Genomic DNA, 25,702 nt, shown 5'->3' on the forward strand with positions numbered 1-25,702 from the left:
TCAGTAGCGGATACCAGTGCTGTCTTATCCAGTCCGGAGCTATTAGTATCACCTTTGGCTGTTCCTCCCTGATCTTCAGTAGAACCTTGTACATCAATGGGAGAGGTGGAAATGCATACACTGTTAGGGCATTCCAGTTGAAAGAGAGTCAGTCCACCCTCCAGGCTTGTGGGTGGTATGTCCTTGAGCAGAATTTCTTCAGTTGGTGGTTGAGTGGGGAGGCGAACAGATCTATTTCTGGCATTCCCCATTTCTTTGTTATGAGTTTGAAGATGTCTGGATGCAGCATCCATTCGTGAGCATCCGTGGTAGTTCTGCTTAATCTGTCTGCTAGTGAATTCTCTTTTCCTGGTACGAATTTGGCCTGCAGCTGGATATTGAGATTCAGGCCTAAATTCCACAGATCCATTGCCATCCGGCATAGAGGGTAGGAATGCGTGCCTCCCTGTTTATGTACCACATGACCGTGGTGTTATCTGTCCTTATCAGCAGATGTCCTTGCTGGAGGAATGGTTTGAATGCTTCGATTGCATGCTTCACTGCCAGCATCTCTTTTTGGTTTATGTGCAAGTTTAGCTGGCCTTGAGACCATAGGCCTTGGATACATTTGTCCGCCATGTGTGCTCCCCATCCTAGGTCTGAGGCGTCCGTGGTGATGGTCTGCCTTGGTTTTGGTTTGTTGAAAGGCAACCCTCTGTTGGACTGGCAGGCCTGAGCCCACCACAGGAATTCCTTTTGAAGGCATGGAATGATTAGAATCATGGTTTCTAGACTGTGCTTGTGTTGAGACCATACATTCCTTAGGTACCATTGTAATTTCCTCATATGCAGCCTGGCATGCGGGATCAAGATTATGCAGGATGCCATGTAATCCAGGGCCTGCAGGACTTTCCTTGCAGTAAGCTGAGCTTGTCTTGTCAAAGTTATGAAGTAATCTGGAAGTTGTTTTTGTTTTTCTTCTGTGAGAAAAAACATCTGAGTTATTGTGTCCAGATCCGCACCCAAAAAGGTTATCCTTTGGGATGGCACTAGTCTTGACTTTTGGATGTTGACTGTGTATCCCAAGGCCTGTAACAGGTGTATGACATAGGCCAAATCCTTTATCAAATTTGTCTTGTTGTCCGCTTGTATTAGGCAGTCGTCCAGGTATGGGTATATTTGAATTCCCTGAAGTCTGCAATGTGCAATTACTGATGCCAGGCATTTCGTGAATACTCTGGGTGCAGTAGATAAGCCAAAGGGTAATGCTGAGAATTGATAATGCTCTGATTCTGCAAGAAATCTGAGGTGTCTTCTGCAATCTGGTCGGATAGGGACGTGCAGGTATGCCTCCTTGAGATCTAGAGTCACCAGCCAAGACTCCTTGCCCAACATGGGAAGAAGTTGCTGTAGGGTCAGCATTTTGAATTTTGGCACAAAGAGATATGTGTTCAGTGCGGACAAGTCGAGAATAGGCCTCCATTGGTTTTCTTTTCTTGGTACAAGGAATAGTCTGGAGTAAAATCCTTGGCCTTGTTCCATAGATGGTACCCTTTCTATCGCTTTCATCTGAAGTAAATTGTTGATTTGTCTTAAAGCCTCTGGCTTCTGGTTTGGTGGAAGGTTTGGCATTCTGCTACTTTTTGGTAAAGTGTGGAAGTGAAACCTGTATCCTTTGTCTATTGTTTGCAATGTCCATGTGTCCTTTGTAATGCAATGCCAGTTTTTTGAGAATAAAGCCAGCTTTCCGCCCAAGGGAGCTTCCAGTTGTTCCCTGGTAGGCGGAATCAGAGTCAAGTCATTGTGTCTGTCCTGTGGTAGTGGTTGTAGTTGCAGCTGTGGCACTACTCCTCTGGTTGGCAGGCTGCCACTGACGGCCCCTGCAGGCACCCTTTGATTGACCTCTGCCTCTAGGGCATCTACTCCTGCCCCTCTGTGCTCTGGAGGTGTCTGGAAAGGACCAATTCTTTGAAGGCCAGTTTCTGCTGAACCTCAGAGGTTGGACCTACAGAAATTCCTTTACTGTTTGCACAGATTTTGCTTTTTCTTCCACTTTCTTTAGAATCTCCTGTGCAGGGGAGCCAAATAAACTTTGTTTCTCCATTGGAGCATCTAGGAGTTTAGCCTTCACATGGTCTGGCAAGGATTGCTCTTTTAGCCAGGCATGCCTACGAATTACTGCCCCAGTCATAGCTGATCTAAATGAAGCCTCCAGTGCATCATAGCCACATTTTAAGAAATGATTACTGACCTGCTGAGAGTTGTGTACCAAATCCTGAAGGGATTTACGGTCTAAAGGTTCAGGAGAAGAAAGCTTCTTATTCAGCTGATCTAACAAATATTCTTGGTACTGTATCATATGGAATTGACAGTTTAATGCCCTGGCAGAAAGAGTAGCAGATGTATAAACCTTTTTACCCCATCTCTCTAATGCTCTAGACTCTCTTTCAGAGGGCAGGGGATTTTTGGCAGTGGCAGCTGCAACACCTTTTGTGCCCTGAGAAATAGTTTCTGGGTCTGCAGCATGGGCTTTATACAGGTGGAAGTGAGAATCCGGGACCCTGTAATATCGGTCAGGTTTGGCAGGGGCCGGGGGAAGAGAATCAGGTGCAGAACTAACATCATTATACACATCATCGATTACAGTTAGCACTGGTGGTATGGCTAAGGGCCTATGCTGGGGCAAATGTAAAAAAGTCCTTAGCCTTTTTCTAGAATCAGAAAAATCTTGACCCTGCCATTGAAAGTGTTCCCTCATTGAGTGCAAAGTCTCCCCAAAGGAAAATTCTTCAGGAGGGGAGGCCGAAGGAATAGAGTCTTCTGCATCTGAATCCTCATAAGGCGAATAGGCCCCTTCCTGATGGTCTGACAAATCAGATCCATCCGTGGAGTAATCAGAGGAGAGAGGTTCAAAGGGTTCAGTCCTAGGCCTTTTGTCAGGTGGAGGTTGGGAGGCCCTGTCTGGGTGAGGTTGGGAACCCCTAATTAAGGATATAAGGTCCTCAGCAAGACTGAGAATCTGACAACTTGAGGAAGGCCTCTGTGAGGTAGATTTGGCAGGTAAAGCTTTTGAAAGTTTGGCAGCTTTAGTCCTGGAGAAGGCCTTAATAGACATAGAAGCTGGGGGCCTAGCTGCCCCACGTGCAGGTGTAGAAATGTCCAATGGAATGGTGTCGGACAATTCTTGAGCGCTAGCTTCGGTAGGGATTTCTGAAGCCGACTCAGCCGGGGCCTCTCTGGCCTCGGTTGTCGGAGGTATGGTTTTGGTCGTAGTAAGAACCGAGGACTCTGTTTCAGCCGAAACCGAGACACTCGCGGTAGGCCTAACCGTGGTTTCAGCCGAAACCACGGGCCGCGAGTGTCGGTCCTTTTCCCTGCGTTTTTTTGGCCATATGCGTAGTCGGAGTCTCCGACGGCATTTTATATGCAAAAAGCGGTTCCAAAAAATTCTTCTGCAAACTCCGACCGACGTCTTAGAGTCCGTCGGTTGAAGGAGGCACAGGCTAAACAAGCTGATACATCGTGGTCTGGGCCTAAGCAAGGAAGGCAGTAAGAATGGAAATTCTTATGAGGTATTTGTTTCCCACAAGTTAAACAATTATTTACTTTGTCTGACATCGGCTGAGGCAAGAAAGAGTCCCCAACGGGGTACTTAGCTTTTTTCGAAGTCTTCGGTAGCTGAAATCTCTGGATCTGACCGACCGGCACTTGCGAACAGCTTCTGCTTCGGGCACCGCACGGCAAGAAAGACTGAGGAAAATGGCGTCGGCTGATGCCTTTATACCCCAGAAGCTCTGACGTCGGGGAAAGTGCGACATCAGCCGAGACCAGACCCAGACTTTGGAATCCGGCCGACCGAAGGGCTGCCTGAGGCAGGACAACCCATATGTTATGACTGCAGATGCATCCTTGAAGGACATCTATAGATCCACACAGTCACGAAGGTCAATACACCAGTGTGCGCGCTAACGCATGTGTCTGTGTAAACATACATGCAACTCACCTACCTGAAAATATCGCCAAATAATTTTCAGCTGCTTTTCAAAAGACTGTACGAACATTAATCCATTATAAATGCTACATGCTTTTTAGCACATAAACTTTACACAATAAGCAGTTAACTACAGAAACATTCAGTTCTAATGAATCTCATATCCACATTCAACGTGCTTCCAAACAGCGCATACACGTCCACATACTGCGCAAATAAAATTTACGTCACATGCAAATTATAATGACAGATCTTTAAAGATGCAGGTCCATTCCCCATGGCAGCTTGGATGATTTCAGATGGAATTAGGACCATCTGGTAGATCAATCTTTCCCGAGCAACCCTTCCCATCATTCTCCACAACTGCCCTACTTCTCCAGACTTTCTGCAATACTACTTCAGAAGTGTAAGAAAAAGTAGGAGGTCAGAAGAAAGAGATCTAGAACTGTTACAATGAAAGTGGGGAATAAAAGGACATGTTATGGAGAACGGACTTGCTTCTTATAGATTTATAGCGTTATTGAAAGTACATGCCTTTCATATCTGATGAGTGGAGGGCCATCCTCTACAACAGCATGAGAATTAAAGTAATTTTCCTAGATAGACATCCTCATGAGAACACACCCTGGATAAATGTGGCCCTAAACAAAGACCTCCGTACAGTGAAAGCATCCAGTTTACAGAGTCCTCCGATTATCTCCAGGTTTACAGACTCACTGACAGAGCTGTTAGCTTGTACTTGCACATGGATACGGTCTTATTAAATATTCCTTAAAGGGCGTTGTATATGTAAGGCGGAAGGAAATTCACTGCGAGCTAGTCCACTCCGTTCTCTTACTCCTTCTGACTGATGACATCACTGGCCCTCATTCTGACTGATGACATCACTGGCCCATGCCACCACTCCCTCATTCTGACTGATGACATCACTGGCCCAAGCCACCACTCCACAATGTGGGCCTTTAAAAAATATTACCAATTCATGCAATTCACCTACAAAAACCTAAATACAAGGTGCAGTACAACTACAATATGACTGAGGTAGATTATGGCATCAAATGCTCATGTGCAAAATATTACACTAGGCAAACCAAAAGTCGCATTAAAAGAAATGTGAATACTAGCCTCACGCTACACATTCTGGTACAACAGCTGGATCTAAAAGATCCCAAAAAAAGTGCTGCCGACATTCCCCTTTGCCCAAGCCAATGCAGTCGGACTAACATGGTAAAAAAAGTACAGAAATAACATTACTTAAAATAAATATAAAATAGGGGCATAAAAGGTTCAATTGTCTTTGTAAAGTACAGTTGTGTACACTTACCATAAATGTAGATGTTTGAGTGCATTCACTGTTGCAGTCATCACACTTGAGTTATCTGCCTGCAGGCAGCCCTCAGTCGGCTTCTTCCATGACGTCAGGTCATCAGGGGTATAAAACAGGCAGCAGACACCATTACATCAGTTTTTCTTGCCCCAAATGTCAGAAGCCCCCAAATAGGGAGCTGGTATATGGTGGAAACACCACCAGTAAAAAGTAAATACCAATGCCATTAGGAATGGCCATAGAGAGGGGAGGTAGAAAAACAGAGAAAACCAGAGGGCTGGAGGGAGGGAAACCAGGACTGCAACAGTGAATATACTTGAACATCTACATTTATGGACAGTGTACACAACTGTACCACGTTCTTTGTGTTTCACTGTTGCAGTCATCACACTTGGGTTTATTCCCAAAGCTGAGGAAGGGTGGAGGCAGTCAAGAAGTGTTAGGGCTGTCTAGCAGGCCTTGCAAGACTGCTGTAGCAAATCCAGCCCTGGATTTAGAAAACACTGGCAAGTGGTAATGCTTGGTGAAGGTGTGTACAGAATTCCAGGTTGCAGTTTCCAGAATGTCCTTGGTAGGGACTCCCCTGAGAAATGCTATAGAGCTGGAAGTAGCCCTAGTGGAATGTGGTCTGATCCCCTGTCGGGTAGGTTTTCCATGGTGCTTGTAGCAGAAATGGATGCAGTGTGCTATCCATTTGGAGATGGTTTGTTTTGAAATGGCCCTACCCTCTGCCCCTGTAGCAAAGCTGACTAGCAGCTGGTCAGATTTTCTGAAAGGTTTATTCCTGTCAAGGTAGAACCTGAGCTGTCTGTGCACTTCTAAGGAGTGCAGGGTCTTTTCCCCTTTACTCTGGGGGTTAGGGAAGAAGGTTGGCAAATGGATTGGTTTAGAACCACAACTGGACACCACCTTAGGCATAAAGGATGGGTTAGTCCTGAGGGAAACCCTGTCAGCATGGAAAATAATGAAGGGTTCCACAGCCATTAGTACCTGTAACTCAGACACTCTTCTTGCTGAAGTTATAGCTAAAAGCAGGGCTGTTTTCCGAGAGTGGAATTTTAACTCTGCTGAAGCTACAGGTTCAAAAGGGGGAAGCATGAGCTTTTCCAGTACAAAGTTAATGTCCCAGGTAGGGGGGTTTGTGCTCTCCTGGGGGGCCTTAAGTTGTTAGCCCCTCTCGGGAACTGTTTGATGAGAGGGTGAGAAAATAGAGGTGGCTCAGTATTATAATAAGCTGAGATGGCAGAGGCATGAATCTTAATGGAAGAAAAGGATAGGCCTCTGTGGAGCAGCTCTGCTAAATAATCCAGGATTAGAAGCAAGGAGGGCACTGCTGTGTCCTTCCCTTGAGAATGATTCCAAGAACAATATCTTCTCCCACTTTTCAGCATAGAATTTCTAGTACTGGGCCTTCTGGCTTCAAGAATGACGTCCATCACCTGTTTGAGGGTTGCTGGTGGTATATTCAAGAGATAAGCCTGCAAGGTTTAGGGATTGCAATTGTGGATGCAAAATCTGTCCCTCCTGCTGAAAGAGCAGGGTAGGAGTCTGGTGAAGGTGCCAGGGTGGCACTGTTGTCAGACTGTGCAAGAGTGGGTATCAGTGCTGGTGTGGCCAGTCTGGGGCAATAAGAATTGCCCTTGGCCTGTCCTGTTTTATCTTTAGTACTTTTAAGAGGAAGGGCAGAGGGGGAAAGGCATAATTTGAGAGGTTTTCCCATTGAAAGGATAGGGCCATCCACCTTCCAGGCCCTGCTGTGAGGGTTCCTGGTGCAAAATTTGCTCAACTGGTGGTTCTTGATGGAGGCAAATAAGCCCACCTCCATGTCCCCCACATCTGGATCAGAAGGTTGAAGGTGTTCGGCTCAGATTTCCACTCATGTGGGTCAAGGAGATTTCTGCTTAAGACGTCTACCAGTGAATTTTGTTTGCCTGGCAGGAACTGAGCTTGTAGATGCACTTGTTTGTTCAACGCTGTGTTCCACAAGGCCATGGCTAACCTGCAGCGTGGGTGAAAATGGGTTCCTCCCTGCTTGTTTATATGGGTTCCTCCCTGCTTGTTTATGTACCACATAACTGTAGTGTTATCTGCTTTTATACGCAGTTGTCCTGGAATAATTAGGTATTTGAAGGCTGTCAGAGCATTCTGTACAGCTAGCATCTCTTTCTGACTGATATATAGGAGAATCTGGGCTGGGCTCCAGTGGCCCTAAATGCACTTGCCTGCCATGTGAGGCCCCCCATGCATAGTCTGATGCGTCTGTTGTCAGGGTTTGAGTGGCGAGGGGTTGAGTGAAAGGCAGTCCCTTGTTGTGGTTGCATGCTTCTGCCCACCAAAGAAACTCTGCCCTTAGACAAGGTATGATTGGAATGACTGTTTCCAGATTTTGAGAATGCAGACACCTAAGACTTTACCATTTAAGTTTCCTCATATGCAGTCTTGCATATGAAATTAGCAGAATACATGAGGCCATTAACCCTACAGCTTGCAGTATTTTCCTTGCAGATAACTGGGTTCTGGTGGTCATTTGTTTGAAGTAGTTGGTCAGATAGACCTGTTTTTCTGAAGTGAGAAATGCATCTGGGAAGTTGTGTCCAAGCTTGCTCACAAGAATACAATCTTTTGACTGGGCAGCAGTTGTGATTTATTTTCGTTGATGGTGTACCCCAATGAAGTGAGAAGGCTTTTTACAAATGCCAGGTGCTGAAGTAACAAATCCTGACTGCCTGAATCAGGCGGTCATCCAAGCATGGGAAAATTTGGATATTTCTCTGCCTGCAGTATGCAATGGCTGCAGCCAGGCAGTTTGTGAAGACTCTGGGCATAGTAGATAAGCCAAAGGGAAGTGCAGAGAACTGATAGTGCATAGAGCCTGCCCTGAAGCATAGATATTTTCTGCATGACTCCCTTATGGGGATGTGCAGATACGCTTCTTTTAAGTCTAGAGTGACTAACCAGGCATCCTTGGCCAGCATAGGGAGAAGTTGTTGCAGGGTAAGCATCTTGAATTTTGGGACCACCAGAAAGGTGTTGAGAGTTGATATATCCAGGACTGGGCACCAGGAGCCCTCTTTTCTGGGCACCACGAAAAGTCTGGAGTAGAAACCCTACCCCCTTTGTTCTACTAGAACAGGTTGAATAGCTCTGATATTGAGCAGGGAAAATACTTGCTTTTGAGCCTCTGCCCACTGGTTTGGAGGAAGGTCTGGAAACCCGCTTGGGGTTGGCAGTGTATGGAAGCAAAATCTGTACCCCCTGGGATATGATGTTTAGGACCCATCTGTCCTGAGTAATGGACATCTAGTTTTTTTGCATGAAGGGCAAATTTTCCTCCTAGGGGTACAAGTAATTGGGCAGGGCTGGGAAGGATAACTGAAAAGACATTGTGAACTTTTTCCATAAGGGGCGGCTTACCACTCCCTGTTTTTGAGGTGGGGGCATTCCATTATTTAGATCTCTGCATACCTTGAGACTGTAGTTTGGGTGGCCTGTTTTCCCTGGGTTTGGTCTGAGAAGGCCTGGAAGGGGCTGGAAAGGACCAGTTTTTAGAAGGCCAATGCCTACTAAATCTAGGTTGTTGCACTTATAAGAATTCTTTAAAAGTTTGCATAGATTTAGCTTTTTCTTCCATCTTTAACCTCTTCTGCTTTGGTGACAAATAAACTGTCCTTATTTAATGGAGCGTCTAATAATTTGGATTTGACATGATCTGGCAATGGTTTGTTCCTTCAGCCAAGCATGCCTTCTCCGTATAGACCCCGTGACTACAGCCCTGCAAGATGCTTCTAGGACCAAGCCACACTGCAAAGTATGCTCACTAACTTGGTTTGCAGAATGCATTACCTCTTGTATGTCTATTTTCTGCTAAATCTGGCAGTAACACCATTTTTCGTTTAATTAGCTCCAGAATATGCTGCTGGTACTTGTGAAACTGGCAATTCAATGCCCTAATGGCAAGAGTTGCAGAGGTATATACCTTCTTACCCAAGCTGTCTAAAGCTCTGTAATCCCTGTCTGAAGGCGTAGGATTTTTGGCTGCAGTAGCCTTAATACCTTTAGGTCCCTGGGAAATGGTCTCTGGATCCACAGTAGGATTCTTGAAGAGAAATTTGTGGGAATCAGGTACTCTGTAGTACCGGTCAGGTTTCCTAGGGGAAGGGGGTAAAGTATCTGGAGTAAGACTGGATTCCATAAAAAAATCATCTACAACAGCTAGGACACGGTGGTATATCTAGAGGCCTGTGCTGAGGAAACACTAAACATTCTCCGGGTCTTTTTTTGATTCCCAAAGCTAAGGAAGGGAGGAGGCAATTAGTGAGCATGTTAGGACCAGCTATTAGGCCCTGCAAGACTGCAGTGGCAAATCCAGCTCTGGATTTAGAAAAAAATTGGCAAGTGGTAATGCTTGGTGACGGTATGAACAGAACCCCAGGTAGCAGCTTCTAGGCTGTCCCCAACACCTCTGAGAAAGGCTGTTGAAGTAGACGCAGCCCTACTGGAATGTGGGGTAGGTTTTCCACGGTGCTTATAGCAGAAATTAATGCAATGGCCTATCCACTTAGAAATGGTTTGCTTTGAAATGGCCTTCCCCCTGTCCAAATAAAATCTAAGTTGTCTGTGCACGTCCAAGGAGTGCAGCATTCATTCCCCTTTGTTCTGTGGATTATAGAAGAAGGTTGGCAGATGAATGGACTGATTAAGGGCAACACTGGATACCACCTTGGGTATAAAGGAAGGATTGGTCCTGAGGGACACCCTGTCCGCATGAAAGATGATGAAGGGCTCCACTGCCATGACGGCTTGTAATTCAGACACCCTTCTTGCTGAAGTGATGGCTCGAAGGAAGGCTGTTTTCCAAGAAAGGAATTTCAACTCTGCAGTTGCAGCTTGCTCAAAAGGAGGCAGAGTGAGCTTTTCCAATACAAAGTTAAGGTTCCAGGCTGGAGTAGGGGCTCTCCTGGGTGGTCTTAAATTTTTGGCCCCTATGAGGAATTGTTTCAGCAGGGGGTGAGAGAAAGTACAGTTGTGTACACTTACCATAAATGCAGATGTTCAAGTGTATTCACTGTTGCAGTCATTACATTTGGGTGTCCTGCTTTGCAGAAGCCCTCAGTCAGCCTGATTAACAAACTCTTGGGTCCTGCGTTGGTTGCTGTCCCTTCTTCCATGACGTCAGGTCGTCAGGGGTATAAAACATGCAGCCAACACCATTACATCAGTTTTTCTTGCCCCAGATGTCAGGTACCTCCCCCCCCCCCCCCCCAATGGGAAGAAATTAAATATATAAATACAAGGATATACCTCCAACAAAAAAGCAAATACACCAAAAAGCTTTTTGAGCATAGTAAGGGAGAGTAGAGGTATAGCCAAAAGAAGAAAGGGGGCTGGAGGGAGGATAACCAGGACTGCAACAGTGAATACACTCGAACATCTACATTTATGGTAAATGTACACAACTGTACTATGTTCTTCGTGTTTCATTGTTGCAGTCATTACATTTGGGTAGATTCCCAAAGCCAATGTTGGGAGGAGGAATTTAACTAGAATTAGGACCAGCTATAAGGTGTGTTTTTAACTAATTAATCAATTATTTATGTCATTGAGTGTTTTTTTAAATTAGTCCAGTGTGTTGGGTTCAGTATCTGAAGAAGTTTGGACATTTTCCAAACGAAAAGCGCTTCATGTAATTTTGTTTTTTCAAATTGGTTCTCGTGGTGTAAAAGGAGCAGTTTTTCATAAAATTTTTACTTCCTACTGGGCTGTGTGAAGTGTTAGTTCCTGGCAACAATGTTTGCGCATCAGTTTATCGTATTTTATTTCGTTCTTACAGCAAATGCCACCAGTAGTTGTTCAGATTTCCTTTGAGGTTTAGCCCTGTCCAAGTAGAATCTAAGCTGTCTGTGCACATCTAAAGAGTGCAATATCCATTCCCCTTTGTTCTGTGGGTTAGGAAAGAAGGTTGGCAAATGAATGGACTGATTAAGAGCCACACTGGATACCACCTTGGGCATGAAGGAGGGATTGGTTCTGAGGGACACCCTGTCCGCATGAAAGATGATGAAAGGTTCCACTGCTATAAGGGCCTGTAATTCAGGTACCCTTCTTGCAGAAGTGATTGCTAAAAGGAAAGCTGTTCTCCAGGAAAGGAAATTTAAATCTGCAGTAGCAGCTGGTTCGAAAGCAGGAAGAGTGAGTTTCTTCAAGACAAAGTTAAGATTCCAGGCTGGAGTTGGAGCTCTCCTGGGTGGCCTTAAGTTTTTGGCCCCTCTGAGGAACTGCTTGAGCAGTGGGTGAGAGAAGAAGGGAGGCTCTGTGCTATAATGAGCTGAAATGGCTGAGGCATCATGAATTTTGATGGAGGAAAAGGACAAGCTCTTGTGAAGCATCTCAGTCAAGTATTGTAAAATCTGAGGTAAATTGGGCACTGCTGCATTCATTCCTTGAGATTGATTCCAGGCACAAAATCTTTTCCATTTTGCAGCATAAGATTTTCTAGTACTACGCCTCCTAGCCTCTAAAATGATATTCATCACTGATTTACTGAAGGGTGGTAAAGTACAGATTAGGTAATTAACCAGGCTGCTAGGTTCGGGGTTTGCAGCTGAGGGTGCAGAATCGGGTTCTCCTGCTGAGACAACAGGGAAGGAGTCTGAGGCAGGTGCCATGGAGCCAAGCATGACACACTGCGCAAGAGTGGGTACGAGTGTTGGCGAGGCCAGTCTGGTGCAATTAAAATCATTCTTGGCTTGTTCTGTTTGATCTTTAGTAGTACTTTGGAGAGCAGAGGCAGAGGAGGAAAGGCATAAACTGATAGTTTTTTTCAGCTGAAGGATAGAGCATCCAATTTCCAAGCTAGCTTGCGGGGAATCCTTTTGCAAAATTTGTCCGATTGATGCTTCTGGGGGGAGGCAAATAGGTCTATATCTGGGCTCCCCCATTTGCTTGTCAACATGTTGAAAATCCTTGGTTCCAGTTTCCACTTGTTTGGGTCCATGAGATTTCTGCTTAGTCCGTCTGCCAGTGTATTTAGTTTTCCTGGCAGTAATTGAGTTTGTAGATTTACTTGGTAGCTCAAGGCTGTATTCCACAATGCCATGGCTAGTCGGCAGAGGGGGTAAGAATGAGTACCCCCCTGCTTGTTTATGTACCACATCACAGTGTTGTTGTCCGTCTTTACCTTGACGGCTGTCCGTGCATTCTGTACAGCTAACATTTCCTTTTGATTTATGTGCAGGTCCATTTGACTTGGGTTCCATTTGCTGTGAATACACTTCCCTGCCAGGTGAGCTCCCCCCCCATGCATAGTCTGATGTGTCTGTTAATTTGGGCGGCAAGGAGTAGTGTGAATGGTAGTCCCCTGTTTTGGTGGCAGGCCTCTGCCCGCCAAAGGAACTCTAGGTGTAGGCAATGTATGATAGGAATCACTGCTTCTAGATCCTGTGAATGTTGACACCATAGGCTTTTGAGATACCATTGTAGTTTCCTCATATGCAGCCTTGCATATGGAATTAGAAGAATGCAGAAGGCCATGAACCCCAAGGCTTGCAGAATTTGCATTGCAGATAGTTGGGCTTTTGTGGCCACTTCTTTGAAGTAGGTTGTCAAATGAATCCGTTTCTCTGGCATGAGGAAAGCCATCTGGGAAGTTTTATTCAAGCTTGCTCCCAGGAATGTAATTTGTTGACAAGGTACCAGGTCTGATATTTAGTTTATGATGCACCCCAGACAAGGCAGTACCCTTTGAACAAAGGCCAGATGATTCAAAAGTATGTCCTGGCTTTCTGCCTGAATTAGACAATCACCCAGGTATGGGTATATTTGAATATTTTTTGCCTGCAAAATGCAATGACTGGAGCTAGGCACTTTGTGAATACCATGGGCGCAGTAGATAAGCCAAAGGGCAGTGCAGAGAACCGATAGTGCATGTAGCCTGATTTGAAGCGTAGGTATCTTCCGCAAGACTCCCTGATAGGGATGTGCAGGTATGCATCTTAAGTCTAGTGTTGCTAACCATGCGTCTTTGCCTAGCATAGGAAGCAGCTGGTGAAGCATCAGCATCTTGAATTTTGGAATCACCAGGAAGGTGTTTAGAGTAGAAAGGTCCAGGATAGGATGCCATGAATAGTCTTTTCTGGGTACCAGGAAAAGTCTCGAATAGAAACCTTGTACCTTTTCCTCTTCTGGTACCAACTGAATAGCCTCCATGTTTAAGATAGAGAGTACTTGATTTTGGGCCTCTGCCCACTGATTTGGGGGTACATCTGGCCACCCACTTGGAGTTGGTAAAGTGTGGAAGTGAAATCTGTATCCCTGGGACGCTATATTTAAAACCCATTTGCCCTGGGTAATGAGTTTCCAGTTTTTTGCATGAAGAACAATCTTTCCCCCCAAAGGGGCAATCAGTTGATAAGTGCTTGGAAATTTTAAAAGGAAGTCACTGAGACAGTTTACCATAGGGGGGAGTCTTATTATTCCTAGATTTGGAAGTGGGAGCCCCCCACTGCTTAGTCATGTGCGTACCCTGGTGACTGAAGTCTGGGTGTTCTGTTGTGTCTGGGTTTGGCTTGAGAAGACCTGGAAGGGGCTGGAAAGGACCAATTGTTAGAGGGCCAGTGCCTACTAAATCTAGGAGGCTGAACTTGCAAGAAATCTTTAACAGTTTGCATAGATTTAGCTTCATCTTCCATCATTTTAAGAACTTCCTCAGCCTTGTTGCCAAACAGGCAGTCCGGATTTAAGGGAGATCCAACAATTTAGCTTTAACATGATCAAGCAAAGATTGCTCCTTAAGCCAAGCATGCCTTCTGAGCACAGACCCAGTAACAGCAGCCCTGCAAGAGGCCTCTAATGAATCAAATCCACATTGCAAGGTATGTTTTCCAACCTGTTCAGCAGAATGCATTAAATCCTGTAATTCTTTATGTTCAGCACAGCCAGGAATCAACATAATTTTCTGTTTAAGCAATCCAATAACATGTTGTTGATACTTTAACATATGAAACTGGCAGTTTAAAGCCCTAATGGCCAAGGTTGCATAAGTGTAACCCTTCTTACCCCATCTATCGATCGTCCTGGAGTCTCTATCAGAGGGGGTAGGATTTTTAGCAGTAAAAGCCTTAATGCCCTTGGGCCCCTGTGAAATAGTCTCTGGATCTGCAATAGGATTTTTAAAAAGGAACCTGTGTGACTCAGGGACCCTGTAGTATCTGTCAGGTTTTCAGGGAGCAGGAGGCAAAGAATCAGGGGCCAAACTAGATTCCGAAAAGGCATCATCACCAATGTCTAGTACAGGATGTATAGCTAAAGGCCTGTGCTGAGGCAGGAGCATCTTTCCCAGTGGATATGCTCTCTTAGAGTATGTAAGATTTCACCAAAAGAAAACTCCTCTGGAGGGGGAAGCAGAGGGAATAGAGTCCTCTGCATCAGAATCCTCATAAGTAGATAAGGGCAAATCCAGATCATCAGAAAAATCTGAATCCTGTTCATAAGATTCATAAACAACTTCAGTCCTAGGTCTCTTTGAAGGGGGAGGTTGGTTTCCCCTGATTAGAGTTATAAGATCTTCAGACATTCTTATCATTTGTTTTTTAGGCCTAGAGGCCTGAGCATGTGGTCTGGGCGTCGGTTTCTTAGGCATGGTTCGAGATTTTGGCCTAAATGAAGATGGAGGCGTTGGTTTAATATGCAAGTCCGTAGGCCTGAATACACCCTCAAAAGCCGGTGCCTGCACAGCGGCTCCAGATCCATCCAAGGTAGAGACATCTGCAGGTTCCACAGTTGAAGCAGCTCACGGCAAACCGGACTCCAAATAGGTCTCAGTAGAGGCCTGCGAGTCAGAAGTAGCGGGCATCAGGGGCTGCAAAAGCACTTCACTGAGTATCGGCGAATTGGCGACTGGCTTAGAAGCGTTGTTGGCTGTTTTGGACCTCGGCGGCTTGTCTCGGTCTATCTTTACGTTTTTTCGGAATCCCAGTAGTCTGATGGCTAACCAATGACATTTCTGGATAATTAAACCAAGAACCAAAATATTTAGAGGCGAAGACATACAGACGACGGATAGTGCGCTGCTTAAATAAAGCACAAAACTGACAGCAAGGTACGTCGTGGTCAGGGCCTAGGCAAGGAATACAGTATGAATGAAAATCTTTGTGAGGTATTGGCTTATTGCAATTATTAACTTATCTGACATCGGTAAGGAGCAAGAAAAAGTTTCCCCAACAGGGTACTTCGCTTTAGTTGAAGACTTCGGTTCTGAAACTCGAAAATTTCAGGAGTCGGCCGACCAGCACTTGCGAACTGCTTCTGCTTCAGGCACCGCACAGCAAGAAAGACTGATTAAAATCGCGTCCGCTGCATGTTTTATACCCCTGACGACCTGATGTCAAGGAAGAAGGGACAGCAACCGACGCAGGACCCAAGACTTTGTTACTCTGGCTGACTGAGGGCTACTACAAAGCAGATAACCCAAATGTAATGACTGCAACAGTGAAACACGAAGAACATGAGGGGTGACTCAGTATTATAATGTGCTGAAATGGCCGAGGCATGAATTTTAATAGAAGAGAAGGAAAGGCTCTTGTGAAGCATCTCTGTTAAGTATTGAAGAATATGCGGTAAACTGGGCACTGTTGTGCCCATCCCCTGAGTCTGTCTCCGTGAACAGAATCTTTTCCACTTTTCAGTATAGGATTTTCTAGTACTAGGCCTCCTTGCCTCCAGGATGACATCCAGCACTTGCTTGCTGAGGAGTGGTATTGGAGAAGTCAGGTAATTAGCCAGGCTGCCAGGTCCAGGGTTTGCAGCTGGGGGTGCAGAATCTGGCCCTCCTGCTGGAACAGCAGGGAAGGGGTCTGAGGCAGGTGCCATAGTTCCAGCAGTGACATACTGCGCAGAGGGGGTACCAGTGTTGGCGTGGCGAGTCTGGTGCAGTGAGTATTGTCCTTGGTTTGGCCTGTTTGATCTTTAGAAGAACTTTCGAGAGGAGAGGCAGAAGGGGAAAGGCAAAAACTGAGAGGCTTTCCCAGGTGAAGGACAGGGCATCCACTTTCCAGGCTTGTCTGTGAGGAGTCCTTGTGCAGAATTTGTCCAATTGGTAGTTCTGAGGGGAGGCAAACAGGCTCATCTTTGGGCACCCCCATTTGTTTCTCAAAATGTTGAACATCTTTGGTTCCAGTTTCTACTCGTGTGGGTCCATGAGATTTCTGCTTAGGTCATCTGCCAGTGAATTTAGCTTGCCTGGCAGGAATTGAGCTTGTAGGTGCACTTGGAAGCTCAAGGCTGTATTCCACAGAGCCATGGCTAATCTGCAGAGAGGGTATGAGTGGGTTTCCCCCCCTGCTTGTTTATGTACCACATAACAGTGGTGTTGTCCGTCTTTACCAATAATTGTCCTGGAAGAATATGGTCTTTGAAAGCTGTCAGGGAATTCTGTACAGCTAACATTTCTTTTTTGATTGATATGTGGATGCATCCGACTCTGGTTCCATTTGCCCTGAATGCACTGCCCTGCCAAGTGAGCCCCCCATGCATAGTCTGATGAGTCTGTTGTTAGGGTTTGGGCGGCAGGGGGTAGAGTGAATGGCAGTCCCTTGTTGTGGTGGCAGGCCTTTACCCACCAAAGGAACTCTGTCTTTATACAAGGAATGATAGGAATCATGGAGTCCAGGTCCTGAGAATGTTGACACCATAGGCTTTTTAGATACCATTGTAGCTTCCTCATATGCAGTCTTGCATAAGGAATTAGTAGAATGCAAGAGGCCATGAACCCCAGGGCTTGCAGTATTTTCTTTGCAGATAGCTGGGTCTTTATGGCCAGTAGTTTGAAGTAGGCTGTCGAATAAACTTGTTTCTCTGGTGTGAGGTAGGCCATGTGGGAAGTTGTACTCAAGCTTGCTCCTAGGAATACAATTTGTTGGCAGGGTACTAGATGTGATTTCTTTTTGTTTATGGTGTACCCCAGAGAAGTTAGTAATTTCGCTACAAATGCCAGATGATTCAATAGTATGTCCTGGCTTTTTGTCTGAATTAGACAATCGTCCAGGTATGGGTATATTTGAATATTTCTTTGCCTGCAACATGCAATGACTGGAACTAGGCACTTTGGCTTATCTACTCCGCCCAGGGTATTCACAAAGGGCAGTGCAGAGAACTAATAGTGCATGTAGCCTGCTTTGAAGCGTAGGTATCTTCTGCAAGATTCCCTGATAGGGATGTGCAGGTGAACCTTCTTCGAGTCCAATGTTGCCAACCAGGCATTTTTGCCTAGCATGGGAAGCAGCTGATGAAGAGTTGGCATTTTGAATTTTGGGATTACCAAAAAGGTGTTTAGGATAGACAGGTCCAAGATAGGACGCCAGGAATTGTCTTTTCTGGGTACCAGGAAAAGTCTTGAGTAAAAACCTTGTCCCCATTCTTCTTCTGGGACAGACTGAATAGCACTGATACTTAGAAGGTTGAGAACCTGCTGTTGAGCCTCTGCCCACTGATTTGGGGGTAGGTCTGGCCAACCATTTGGTGTTGGTAAGGTGTGGAAGTGGCATCTGTATCCTTGGGAAACTATATTTAAAACCCATTTGTCTTGGGTAATGAGTTCCCAGTTTTTTGCATGCAGGGTGATCTTTCCCGCTAAAGGAGCAGTCAGTTGAGCAGGGCTTGGAAGGTTTAAGGTTAAGTCATTGTGACAGTTTACCATAGGGGGGTGTCTTACTACTTCCAGCTTTGGAAGTGGGAGCCCCCCACTGCTTAGGCCTGTAAGTACCTTGAGACTGTAGCCTAGGTGGTCTGCTGTTCCTGGGTTTGGACTGAGAAGGCCTGGAAGAAACAGGAAAGGACCAATTCTTAGAAGGCCAATGCCTACTAAATCTGGGAGGCTGTACTTGCAGGAAATCTTTAATAGTTTGCATAGATTTAGATTTTTCCTCCATCTTTTTAAGTACTATCTCTGCTTTGTTGCCAAACAGGTGGTCTTGGTGTAAGGGAGCATCCAGTAATTTAGCTTTAACATGATCTGGCAAAGTTTGCTCCTTAAGCCAAGCATGCCTTCTAAGAACAGACCCAGTGACAGCAGCCCTGCAAGATGCCTCTAACGAGTCAAAACCACATTGCAAAGTATGTTTACCAACTCGTTCAGCAGAATGTATTAAATCCTGTAATTCTTTATTTTCAGCACAGTCAGAAATCAACATCATTTTCTGTTTAAGTAATCCAATAATATGCTGCTGATACTTTAACATATGTAACTGGCAGTTTAAGGCCCTAATGGCCAAAGTAGAAGTGTACATCTTCTTACCCAATCTGTCCAGGGCGCTGGAATCTCTATCAGAGGGGGTAGGGTTTTTGGCAGTAGTGGCCTTAATGCCTTTGGGTCCCTGTGAAATGGTCTCTTGGTCCACAGTGGGATTCTTAAAGAGGAACTTGCGAGAGTCAGGTACGCTGTAATACCAGTCAGGTTTCCTGGGAGCCAGAGGTAGAGTGTCTGGGGCCAGGCTAGATTCCAAAAAGGCATCATCTACAATGTCCAGTACAGGAGGGATAGGTAAAGGCCTGTGTTGTGGTAGGAGTAAGAATTCCCTAAGCCTCTTTTTTGAGTCAGAGTAATCCTGGCTTTCCCAACGGAAATGCTCCCTAAGAGAGTGTGCAAAGTTTCACCAAAAGAAAAATCTACTGGAGGAGAAGCAGAGGGTATGGAGTCCTCTGCATCAGAATCCTCATAGGTAGATAAGGGCAAATCTTGGTCATCAGAAGAAACAGAAATTTCAGAATCCTTTTCAGAAGAATCAGAAGGAAAATCAGTTCTAGGTCTCTTAGAGGGGGAAGGTTGGCTTCCCTGATTAGAGTAATAAGGTCTTCAGTCATTCTTATCATTTGTTTTTTAGGCATATGGGCCTGACCATGCAGTTTGGATGTCAGTTTTCTAGGCGTGGATCGAGTTTTAGGCCTTGAAGAGGAAGATGGTGTCAGTTTGATATGAAAGTCCATAGGCCTGAATACACCCTCAGAAGCCGGTGCCTGCACAGCGGCTCCGGACCCATCCAAGGTAGAGACATCCGCAGGTTCCACAGTCGAAGAAGCATCTCGCAGCCTCCGAATGGGTCTCAGTAGAGGCCTGTGAACCTGAAGAAGCGGGTATCAGGGTCTGCGAAAGCGCCTCACTGAGTACTGGCGACTAGCTTAACGGAAGCGTCGTCGGCAACTTTGGACCTACGCGGTCTGTCTTTATCTTTACGTTTTTTTCGGAATGTCAGTAGTTGGATGGCTTACTGAAGCCATTTCTGTATAATTAAACAGAGCACCAAAGTAGTTAGAAGCAAAAATGAACAGAGGACAAATAGTTTGAGGATTGAATAAGGCACAAAACTGACAGCGAGGGATGTCATGGTCTGGGCCTAAGCAAGGAATGCAGTATGAATGAAAATCTTTGAGGTATTTGCTTTCCACAAGAAATACAATTGTTAACTTTTACTGACATCGGTTTAGAGCAAGAAAAAGGATCCCCAATGGGGTACTTGCAGATAGCTTCAGTTCTGAAACACGAAAACAAAAATTTCAGGAGTCGGCCGACCAGCAGTTGCGAACTGTTTCTGCATCGGGCATCGCACGGCAAGAAAGACGGATGTAATGGCGTCGGCTGCATGTTTTATACCCCTGACTACCTGACGTCATGGAAGATGAGACAGCAACCGACGCAGGACCCAAGACTTTGACAAACAGGCCAACTGAGAGCTGCCTGCAAGCAGATAACCCAAATGTAATGACTGCAACAGTGAAACACGAAGAACATCAAGACATTTGTCAGCACCAAGATGATGAGTTTCATGAGTAATTATCTTACTTGTTAATCTACTGTTTGTCATCTTTTAAAATATTTGCACTATTTACTAACCTCATTTGTAGCTATTAACACATCTCTACGTTATCAGAAGACGTCAGAGTTTCCTTTACTGATTTTTTTTGCCCCTTCAGTTTTTTCCACCCTTTTCCATTGGTAAATCTCAGGTCAGTAAGCACTTGGAAGTACAGCAAAACTCTGCGGGCAGTCAGTCAAACCATTTAGTTGGCAGGGGACTCCCACAATCAAGGAGGGGATTTTCCCAAGGCAAGGCTCTTCCCATGTACTTCGGATGGGCTGACTCTTGTAATTTCCCCAGATGTGGGAAATTCAACTATATAATTTCCTAGTCTTTTTTTCTGCAAGCTGCCAAATAACTTCCCCTTCCGAAACCAAAATGACCCACTTGTTCCTTACTGTGCACTGCCCTGCAGTGCATTCATTTCCTGATGGAAGTAAGCCAAGTGGTTAGAGCTACAGCTCATGTGCAGTAGGTGCAGGGTTTAATACACGGGAGTGAGAGGGGGTGGGTAAGTAGGACAACCTGGCAATCCTGCACTATCCACACTTCACTCTAGCAACTTGTATGCACCAAAACTGCTGCTCGTCAGGTGGTGCATGCAGTCTAGGGATTTGAAGCTTTCTTTTCTGGAGGCAGATTACATGGCACTCATCTTAAGACTCAAAAAAGTACAGTTTTGTACCTACCATAAATGTAGATGTTCGAGTGCTAATACAGCTGCAGTAATCACAGATGGGTTTTCAGCCGTCAGGCGGTCCCTCGGTCGGCCGAATTCCAAAGTCTTGGTCCGGCGTTGGTTGTCGTCGCTTACTCTTCTGACGTCAGTAAGGCCAGAGTATATAAGACACAGCCGACGCCATGTTCTTCAGTCTTTCTTGCCCCAGATGTCAGGTGCCCCCAAAAGGAAGGCAATACATAAATACGGCTTATCTACAATGCAAGCAATGCAATGTAATGCAAAATCAGTGTAAGCAAGCAAATAAAACATAGCAGGATAACCCAGTCAGGTGGTATGAAGAGGTTGTTAGGCCCCATGCCTTTACCAAGTGGGGAAGGAGGGAGGGAAACCTGTACTGCAGCTGTATTAGCACTCGAACATCTACATTTATGGTAGGTACAAAACTGTACTATGTTCATCGTGCATACAGCTGCAGTAATCACAGATGGGTAGAGTCCCAAAGCTATGCATAGGGTGGTAGGTACTATGAGGAACTGGGTTGAGCCAGAATGCCCTGCAAAACAGCAGTGGCAAAGCCTGCTCTTGTTCTGAATTATAAGGGTAGGTGGTAGTGTTTTGTGAAGGTATGTACAGAACTCCAAGTGGCTGCCTCCAAAATATCCTTAGTAGGAACGCCTCTGAGGAAGGCTGTAGAGGTGGCTGTGGCCCTGGTGGAGTGAGATCTGATACCAGTAGGGACAGATTTCCCATGATAGGAATAACAAAACCGTATGCAGTGGCCAATCCACTTGGAAATGGTCTGTTTGGTAACTGGTTTCCCTTGAGCCCCTACGGCATAGGACACAAAATGTTGTTCTGATTTCCTGAAGGAATTTGTTCTGTCCAAATAATAACGTAGCTGCCTATGGATGTCTAAAGTGTGAAGCAGCCTCTCCCCTTTGTTTTGAGGGTTAGGATAAAAGGTAGGTAGGTGTATGGCTTGATTTAAGGCTACCCTGGATACCACTTTTGGCATAAAAGATGGATTGGTACGAAGGGAAACCCTGTCCTGATGGAAGATGAGGAAGGGATGCACCACCATGAGGGCCTGAACCCTACGAGCTGAAGTGATGGCCAGAAGGAAAGCTGTTTTCCAGGACAAATGTTGCAGATCTGTCGAGGCAGCAGGTTCAAAGGGAGGCAATGTTAATTTTTCTAGTATGTAATTAAGGTCCCAGGCTGGTATTGGTTGCTTCCTTGGAGGTCTTATATTCTTAGCCCCTCTGAGGAACTGTCGTAAGAGTGGGTGAGAGAATAAAGGAGGATCAGTGTTGAATTCTGCAGAAATGGCTGAGGCATGTATTTTTATGGAAGAAAATGAAAGTCCACTGTTCAGCAGTTCAGCTAGGTACTGTAAAACCTGAGGCAAGTTCAATTTTCTAGGGTCCTGGCCTCTTTTCTCATTCCAACAGCAAAACCGCTTCCATTTTGGAGTAAGCTTTTCTAGTAGATGGTCTTCTGGCCTCCAAAATGACATCCTGCACCTCCTTGGAGAGTAGGGACTGTTGTGGTGTCAAGGAATTTTCCATGCAGCGAGGTTGAGTGTTTTCAGCTGACTGTGAAGAGTTTTGTAGCTGTTCTGAGTCAGTAGGAGAGGCATTAGAGGCAGGGACCAGGGAGGAGTATGTGTTAGGCTCCTCAGGAGTGGATACCAGTGTTGCCTTGGCCAATCTGGAGCAATCAATATCATCCTCGGTTTGTCTGTTCTTGCTTTCAAAAGCACCTTGGGCAGAAGGGGCAAAGGTGGGAATGCATAAACTGTCCATGCTGTCCAACTGAATGAAAGGGCATCCACTTTCCAGGCCTTTGGATGAAAGGTCCTTGAAGAAAACTTTTTCAGTTGATGGTTCCTGTGGGAGGCAAAAAGATCTATGTCTGGCCTCCCCCACGCTTGGATTATCTCTGTAAACACCTGAGGATGTAACTTCCATTCGTGTGGATCTGTCATATTTCTGCTTAGAGTGTCTGCCAGTGTGTTTTCCAGTCCTGGCAAGTACTGTGCTTGAAGTTCGATTTGTCTTTCCAGAGCCAAGTTCCAAAGAGTCATGGCTAGTCTGCACAAGGGGTATGAATGTGTTCCTCCTTGTTTGTTTATGTACCACATTACTGTGGTGTTGTCTGTTCTTATCAGTAATTGTCCTGGATACAGGAAGTCCTTGAAAGCTGTAATTGCATTTATTACTGCTAGCATTTCTTTTTGATTGATGTGAAGGTGCTTTTCCTTTTGGGACCATCTGCCCTGAATGCACCTGTCCTTCATGTGCGCCCCCCCAGGCATAATCTGAGGTGTCTGTGGTTATGACTTGTTTTGCTTGAGGCTTGCAGAATGGAAGGCCTGTGTTTACTTGACATGCTTGGGCCCACCATAGAAATTCCTTTTGCAAACATGAAATTATTGGTATAATTGCTTCCAAACTGTGACTGTGTTGAGACCATAGATTTTTTAGGTACCACTGAAGTTTCCTCATATGCAGCTTTGCACATGGGATTAGAAGAATGCAAGATGCCATGAATCCCAGAGCCTGCAGGATTTTCCTTGCAGTAAGCCTGGTACTTTTGCTAGTGTTTTGAAGTACTGAGATAGTTGCCCTTGTTTTTCTGGCGTAAGATATGCCATCTGGGTGTTTGTGTCCAAGTTGGCACCCAGGAAGGTTATTTTCTGAGATGGTGTTAGTCTTGATTTCTCCTTGCTGATGGTATATCCCAGAGAAAGCAGTAACCGTGTCACATATGCCAGATGTTCCAGTAGTATGCGTTTGCTGTCCGCTTGGATCAGGCAGTCGTCCAGATAAGGGTAAATTTGTATCCTTGAAGTCTGCAGTAGGCAATCACTGATGCCAGGCACTTTGTGAATACTCTTGGCGCAGTAGATAAGCCAAAGGGCAATGCAGAGAATTGAGAGTGGATTGAACCTGCAAGAAATCTGAGGTATCTTCTGCAGCTTTGTCCGATTGGGACATGCAGGTATGCCTCCTTGAGGTCCAATGTTACCAGCCAAAACTCCTTGCCCAGCATGGGAAGAAGTTGCTGTAATGTGAGCATCTTGAATTTTGGTACGAGTAAGAATGTGTTTAGGATGGATAAGTCCAGAATGGGTCTCCAGTCGGTTCCTTTCCTTGGTACCAGAAATAGCCTGGAATAAAAACCTTGACCTTGTTGGTGTGTAGGTACCTTCTGTATAGCTCTCATGTTTAGGAGCTTTGAAATTTGCAGTTGTGCCTCTGCCCTTTGATTTTGTGGCAGGTTTGGCATGCCTCTCATTTTTGGAAGAGTGTGAAATTGAAATTTGTAGCCTCTGTTTATAATGTCCAGTATCCATTTGTCTGTTGTGACAATATGCCAATTGCTTGCAAATAATGCTAGTTTCCCTCCCAAAGGTGCTGCCAGTTGAGACTTGCTTGGCATGGAGATGAGGGAGTCACTGAGTTTGCTTCCTGTATTGTTGTGCACTGTCTTCACCACCTCTTGGTGCTGGAGATTGCCATTGTCTGCCTCTATATGACCCTTGTGATTGCCCTCTGCCCCTTCCGGGTCTGTATCTACCTCTTTGGGGCTTGTCAGTGGCTGGAAAGGACCAGTTTTTTGAAGGCCAATTTCTGCTAAAACGTGGTGGTTGGACCTGTAAGAAAGCCTCGACAGTTTGCATAGATTTGGCTTTTTCTTCCATTTTCCGTAGTATGTCCTCAGCATTAGTACCAAATAGTACATCCTTTTGTAAAGGAGCATCTAGAAGTTTGGCTTTCACATGATCAGGCAAATTTTGTTCCCTAAGCCAGGCATGTCTGCGAATGACTGATCCTGTGGCAGCCGCTCTACTGGAAGCCTCTAGGGCATCATAACCACATTGTAAGGTGTGTTTACCCACTTGCTCTGCACTATGCATCATATCCTGTAACTCCTTTAAATCTGGTTGTTCAGGTTGAGACATTTTGTTCCTTAATTGTGATAGCAGGAACTGTTGATATTTAATCATATGAAACTGACAGTTTAAGGCCCTCATGGCTAGGGTGGCCGAGGTATATACCTTTTTACCCCACCTTTCTAGAGATCTGGATTCCCTTTCTGCAGGGAGTGGATTCTTGGCAGTGGAGGCCTTTAATCCCTTGGGGCCTTGTGAAATGGTTTCAGGGTCAGCATTATGGCCTTTGTAGAGAAATTGGTGAGAGCTGGGTACTCTGTAATACCTATCAGGTTTTACTGGTGCAGGAGGCAGAGAATCAGGGTTAAGGCAAACTTCCGAATAGACATCATCCAGTACATCCAAAACAGGGGGTATAGACAGAGGTCTGTGCTGAGGTAACCGAAGAAATTCCCTAAGTCTTTTCTTGGAATCTGAAAAGTCTTGGCCTTCCCAATGGAAGTGTTCCCTCAAAGTGTGCAAGGTTTCCCCAAAAGAAAAATCCTCAGGGGGGGATACAGAAGGAATGGACTGTTCTGCATCCGAATCCTCAAAAGGGGAGTAAGAGTGTTCCTCTGCATCAGAATGTTCTGATAAAATGGATCCCTGATCAGAAGAGGGAGGTTCTTCCTCCACTCTGGGTCTCTTGTCAGGAGGGGGCTGAGAACCTCTGATAAGAGTAATTAAATCCTCAGCCATTTTAAGCATCTGTTTCTTAGGCATGAGTCCAGGAGAGGGGTCCTGTGCAACAGGCCTCGTGGGATGCCAGGCTGCTTTGGATTTAGTAAAAGCCTTTATTGAAAAAGAAGAGGAGGGCCTAAATACACCATGGGTGGAGGTGGACCTGTCCACATTAGTAGGCTCGACATTAGCAGGGGCTTCGGTTGTAGTCTGGGAAAGGGCCGAGGACCCAGTGGTCTCAGGTACAGAGAACACCGCC

General features: G+C 45.5%; 1 protein-coding gene and 1 pseudogene across 4 annotated transcripts in view; one reads left to right on the forward strand and one right to left on the reverse strand.

Annotated features, from left to right (window-relative positions):
- The window catches only part of TRIP10 (thyroid hormone receptor interactor 10), a 1,409,323-nt gene that overhangs the window by 871,387 nt on the left and 512,234 nt on the right, over positions 1 to 25,702 (reverse strand). The window lies entirely within an intron of this gene.
- Positions 20,342 to 20,471, forward strand: LOC122812409 (annotated as a pseudogene).

The sequence above is a fragment of the Protopterus annectens genome, chromosome 9.part0 (genome assembly GCF_019279795.1).
Source record: "Protopterus annectens isolate FY-2018-M chromosome 9.part0, PAN1.0, whole genome shotgun sequence".
NCBI classification, from domain to species: domain Eukaryota; kingdom Metazoa; phylum Chordata; order Ceratodontiformes; family Protopteridae; genus Protopterus; species Protopterus annectens.